The sequence below is a fragment of the Macrotis lagotis genome, chromosome 6 (genome assembly GCF_037893015.1).
Source record: "Macrotis lagotis isolate mMagLag1 chromosome 6, bilby.v1.9.chrom.fasta, whole genome shotgun sequence".
Lineage (NCBI taxonomy): Eukaryota > Metazoa > Chordata > Mammalia > Peramelemorphia > Peramelidae > Macrotis > Macrotis lagotis.
In genome coordinates this window covers 65,305,549-65,311,530 of record NC_133663.1, presented here as the reverse complement: position 1 = coordinate 65,311,530, position 5,982 = coordinate 65,305,549, and the positions used below count along the sequence as shown (strand labels likewise).

At 38.2% G+C, this 5,982-nt stretch overlaps 2 pseudogenes; both read right to left on the bottom strand.

Annotated features, from left to right (window-relative positions):
- Positions 1 to 2,592: 2,592 nt before the first annotated feature.
- On the bottom strand, positions 2,593 to 3,210 carry LOC141491495 (hydroxyacyl-thioester dehydratase type 2, mitochondrial-like; annotated as a pseudogene).
- Positions 3,211 to 3,234: 24 nt separating this feature from the next.
- On the bottom strand, positions 3,235 to 3,808 carry LOC141491674 (ribonuclease P protein subunit p14 pseudogene; annotated as a pseudogene).
- Between the last annotated feature and the right edge of the window lie 2,174 nt (positions 3,809 to 5,982).

Genomic DNA, 5,982 nt, shown 5'->3' with positions numbered 1-5,982 from the left:
AAACAAACTGTTCTCATCCTCCCATTCCATTAGGGTAAGTCTTCACATGCTTGGGGTAGACATCTCCCAACTCACTCTTAGGTTTCAGATCTGCCAGTTGCCTTCAATTTGGTTGAACCAGTCTGCCAAGTTGGTTTTACTGGGGTGTGTCCACTGAGGTTTCAGCTTCTTGAAATCATAGGTGAGAACTGGAGAACGTTGGACCATGAAAAGGGGTCAACAAATCTTCACACCAGAGATGAATACGCTCTCTGAATACCCCATACCCACATAGAACATGTAAGTACATAGGTGTATATGAAGATATTTTTAGAGTAAATGCAAAGTAATTTTAGGGAGTGAGGTTCTAAAGAGCAGAAAATAGGATAGAGAAAAGTCTTCTGTAAAAGATAACATTTGAGAGGAGTCTCAAAGCAAGACAGAAATTCTAAGAGGTTGAAATGAGGAGAGAAAGAGAGAGAGAGAGAGAGATAATTCTAAAACAAAAACAAAATCACCCAACCCTTCTGCACTTCGCACAGTAATACACTTAGTATTAATAGAATCTTTGAGAATTGGATCACATTTTATGGTTCTAAGAAGGTAGAGGGTGAGAGCTGTAATTTTTTTAAATTGTGCAGTTAATTTTTTTATGAAGTCAAAGTAAAAGGAAAGAGTTTAATCGCTTAAGTCCCTTCTATATCTAAATCTGAGTCTTTTTTAAAAAAAGAAATTACTAATCCACTTCAGTCAGAATCAAAGAAATCAGAGCACTTAGGGATTTTAGTGAGGTGACTTTGCAGAATAGAATAAACATTGAATTTGTCCAAAGGTCTTGGATTCAAATTCCACTTCTTTCACTTTCTACTCTGTATTATTTTTGGAGAAATGACCTTACTTCAGAGCCTCAGTTTACTCATCTATTAAATGAGGAGAATAGAAATTTAATCCATCTCTATAGATCCTTCTAACTAATGTATAATGCTATGATTATCTATTTAAATTTTATTTTTCTTTTTTCAAGTAATTAATTTTATTATTACAACAATCTTCTTGTAAGAATAATCATAAACCTCCCCTCTCCAGAAAAAGTATGAGAAACCTCAAGAATACTGAAAGAGAAAAAACTGTACTTCAGTCTGTGTTTAGATTCCAATGGTTCTGTTTCTGGGATGAGTTGCCTTCTTTATCATAAGTCCACCAAAGAAGTTGCTTCACTATTTTTCCCACAATAGCTATTACTAGCTGGATGTCCCTCCACCCTATTCCTTCCCACTCTCATTTTTTCTGTTCTCTCTCCCCTTTCACCCTGTCCCTGCTTTCTTCCCTCTCTTCTATCATTTATTCTCCCTTTTCCTCCCTTTTCCTCCCTTATTCCCCCTTATCCCATCCCTTTCATCTCATTTTCCTCTAGGGTAAGATAGATTTCTATACCCACTATGTATGTTATTTCCTCTCTGAGCCATTTTTGATGAAAATGAAGGCTCACTTATTCCCCCTTGCCTTCCCCCCCATTCCACTCCATTGCAAAAGCTTCCTCTTGAACCTTATGTGAAATATCTTAGCTCCTTCTTCCTCTCCTTTCTCTTCCTTCCATTACTTTTCTTTACCATCCATTCACTCCATCTTTTTACTATATTATACCATCATATTCAGTTCCTTTCTGTGCCTTGTCTATATATGCTCCTTCTAACTGCTCTTATGAATGAGAAAGGTCATATGAGTTATCAGTATCTTCTTCCCATGAAGGAATACGAACAATTCAACATCATTAAGTTCCTCGTAGTTAGTACTTCTCATCCATTTCCTCTATGGTTCATCAGAATCCTGTACTTGGAGACCAAACCTTCTGTTCAGCTCTGGTTGTTTAAATAGGAAAGTTTGGAAGTCCCCTGTTTCATTGAAAATCCATCTTTTCCCCTGAAAGGGAATGTTCAGTTTTCCTGGGTAGTTGATTCTCAGTTGTAAACCAAGATCTTTTGCTTTCTGGAATATCTTATTCCAAGTCCTATGAGCCCTCAATGTAGATCCTGCCAGATCCTGATTATAGAACCACAGTAGTTGAATTGCTTGTTTCTGGAAGCTTTTAGTATTTTCTCATTGACTTTGGAGGAAGACGTTCTGGAGTTTTGCTGTAATATTCCTGGAAGTTTTTCTTTTGGGATCTCTTTCATGAGATGATCAGTAAATTCCCTCAATTTCCATCTTACCCTCTGGTTCCAGGATCTCAGGGCAATTTTGCTGTATTATTTTTTGAAAAATGAAGTCTAGGCTCTTTTCCTGGTCATGACTTTCAGGTAGTCCATTAACTTTTAAATTATCTCTTCCGGAGCTGTTTTCAAGATCAGATATTTTTCCAATAAGATATTTCACATTTTCTTCCAATTTGGGTTGTTTTTGGTACAGTTTTATTTCTTCCTGGGTTCTTGCAAAGTCATTCACTTCCCTTAGTTCTATCTTGTGTTTGAAGGAGTTATTTTCTTCAGAGAGCTTTTTTTATCTCCTTTTCCAGCTGGCCAATTCTGGGTTTTTTTTTTTGTTCATTACTTTTGCTAGTTGTACTTATAATTTTCACATCCAAACATTTAGGATTCTGTAGTTTTAATAAAGAATTCAAAAACTAGGGACATCAGGGACCATAACTTTATGCCTTCCATCACAGTCTTTCTTCTTTCTCTTATACAACATGCTACTTCAATGACAATGACACCCATCTTCAGTCTTTTCATTTCAGCGGTCTCCAACATACAAAGGGGCTGGGAAGTGGATCACCTGAGACATAAACACACAGCCTGATCCAGGCATCTGAGTCCCCAGAAGGACAGAAATGAGTCCGTTGATCAAAACTTCATGAATGATGGTCCTTTCAAACTTTGCCTGTTTTGCAAAGCCTTCATCTATGTGCAAGGGGTTGGCATCCCCAGTTAATTCTGAAAACATAACAACATCCTTCTGGGTAAAAGTGTCAAAGTTGGAGAGCTCAGCATGGTCTCCAACTTTGACACTCAAATATTGAAGGAACCGCCCGGTCAAATCAGAACCACCCATGCTCATGTTGTTCAGCCTCAGCAGGACTGGAAGAACTCTGCATCCTACTGTGCTCAGCAGGGATTGGAAATGACCATGAACATCTTTCCAAATTTTAAGTAATTACAAACCAGAGTCTAGCACTTCTGTCTACAAAACCTGTACAAACAGTTGGCAAAAATATATTATTTCCAGACCATTCATTTTCAATCAATTCCAATATAATTTCTACTCTTCCAATATGAATTCTCTACTATTACCAGATAATGCAAGAAGAAATGGACAGACCTGCAACACTCTGAAGGCACATTCCTTATTCTGGTAGGATCCCAACAGGGTCAAAGAGCTCCACAACTTCACAAGGCCACTGCTCCAGATTCTCAGGATTGCTGTTAAAGTCTTTTCTTCATACATCAACACATCAAAGGGTAAGGCAGCACCAACCTCTCCAAACAAGTCCCTTAAGGCCAAAACAATCAATTGTTTGAATTGCACATCGGTTAATCTAAATTCATGATCTTGAAACTCCAGTTAGACTTTCATACTTTCATGTAATGGTATTTTTTTTTTAGGTTTTTGCAAGTCAATGGGGTTAAGTGACTTGCCCAAGGCCACACAGCTAAGTAATTATTAAGTGTCTAAGGCCGGATTTGAACTCAGGTACTACTGACTCCAGGGCCAGTGCTCTATCCACTGCACCACCTAGCTTCCCCCCCATGTAATGGTATTCTGAAAGATTTTTGTATACGATTCTTTCAAAGGTGGCTGGTGAAGGCAATTTGTTTTTACTTAAGTTTTTCATAGTACTGGTCCAACCTCTGTCTCACCATCAGTTAAAACAATGCGTGTACCTCCTGTCAGCTTCACCTCTCTGCAAGCCTCATTTCCTTATCTGTAAAATGGGTCTCATGAGGCCCGCGTTTGTCCAATTCTGCTTTTTAAGTCAGTCTTCTCATTTACCTTTTGGTTTGTTTTTTCCATTTGGCAAAAACTGGTTTTAACATTTTATTTTCTTCAGTATTTTTGTATTTCTTTCAGCAAGTTGTTGACTTGGTTTTCATGATTTATCTACATCACTCTCAATTCTCCTCCCAATTTTTCCTCTACTTCCCTTAATTGCTTTTCAAAGTCTTTTTTTTTTTGAGCTCATCCATATCCTGAGCTGATTTTCTATTTCTCTTTGAGGTTTTGGATACAGAAGCTTTGCCTTTATCATCATCTCAATATATATTTTGTTCCTTTATGGGACCAAATAATGTTCTGTGGTCAGATTCTTCTTCTTCTGTTATTTGCTCATTTCCTCAGCCTGTGATTGATTTACTGCACTTCCAAGGCTTTGGGGATGTTTTGGGACAACCCACAGAGACCTTAATTCCTCCAAGGTCTTATGAGAAGCTTTGACTTCTTTCTTGCCTGAATCCAGGCCCTCCCCCTGCTCTGGAGCTGTGAGGAGGGTCCCTGCTCAGCTATGGTGGTGGTGGTGGTGGGGGGGGCCCAGACTGCAACCTGGATCTGAGTGAGGGAAAACAGCTGGGTCCTTCCCCAGGGAGAGCACAGAGACCTTGTGTTGGGTGACTCTGCTGACTCCTGCTTCAGGTTCTCACTGCAAGGCTGCTCTGAGGCCAGAGCTCCACTCCACACTCACTCTGGTGTGGCTGAGTTCTCTCATCACCCCTTCCAGCTATTCCCAATGATTAAATCACCCCCTCTGCCATGGACTCAGATGTCCAGCATGGTGTGCTGTGTTGTGGCTCTGCTACAGCTGCTTTTTCCAACACATGGTCCTGGTGGAACAAATCTTTTCCAGAGATCTTCTAACTTGTCTTGGACTGGGAAATTGTACCACTCAGTCTTTCTGTGGGTTCTAGATTTTGGCTAAAGTCATAATTTGATGGCTTTTGGAGTTTTTTGGGGAACAAGTTTTCAGGAATTCCTGACTTCACATCAACTTGGCTCCACTCCCCTAAATTTGATCTTTCTATTGAGGCTAAAAGATGGAAAACACTTTATCATATATAAAATAAGATTTTCAAATTTAGTGTTTGAAGTGACTCTCCCCTCTTATTCACTCTCCAAGAAGCAGAAGAGACACATAATCAAGTTGAATGGTGAACAAACTCATCTAAAACGAAAATAAGAGAAAGGAGAACCTGAGCTAATTCTCCTTAATTATCCTTCTCAAGGTTCAAAATATACCAGTAAGGGGTTTAAGATACTTTTTACTAAAGTTATTCTCTTGAACCTCCAAACTGACATATTCAGCAATATCAACTACCATGATTAGTGCCCCATTATCTTCTTATTGGCATCAATTATTTTTATAAGAGAATATTTAATGTGACACTCTAAAAAGAAGAGAAGCTCTAAAACATTTCTCTGTCAGTACTAAAGGTCACAGTCTCCTCTTATCACCTTGGTCTCTGGGGAGAGTGAGTTCAAACCTAATGCACTTTATAGAAAGCATCGCCCCACTGAGTTTACTTTCAGATGTAGTCAGTATGGCCTATGGATGAAATTACTCAAGAAAATGAACTCTCGACTTCAAAAGATTCATACTGGGGAAAAAACGATCTACATCCAGAGAAAGAACTATGGAATCTGAATGCAGAGTGAAGCATACTATTTTAGCTTTTTGTTTTGTTTTGTTTTGTTTTTGTGGTTTTTAACTTTTTTGTTCTATTTCTTCTACCATAACATGACCAATGTGGAAATCTGTTCAACATGATTGCATATGTATAAACTATATCCGATGACTTTCCATCTAGAGGAGAGGAAGGGGAAAAATTAGGAACTCAAAATCTTATTAAAATGGATGTTGAAAACTATCTTTATATACAATTGGAAAATACAGTGAAAGTAAGAAAGAAAGAAAGAAAGAAAGAAAGAAAGAAAGAAAGAAAGAAAGAAAGAAAGAAAGAAAGAAAGAAAGAAAGAAAGAAAGAAAGAAAGAAAGAAAGAAAGAAAGAAAGAAAGAAG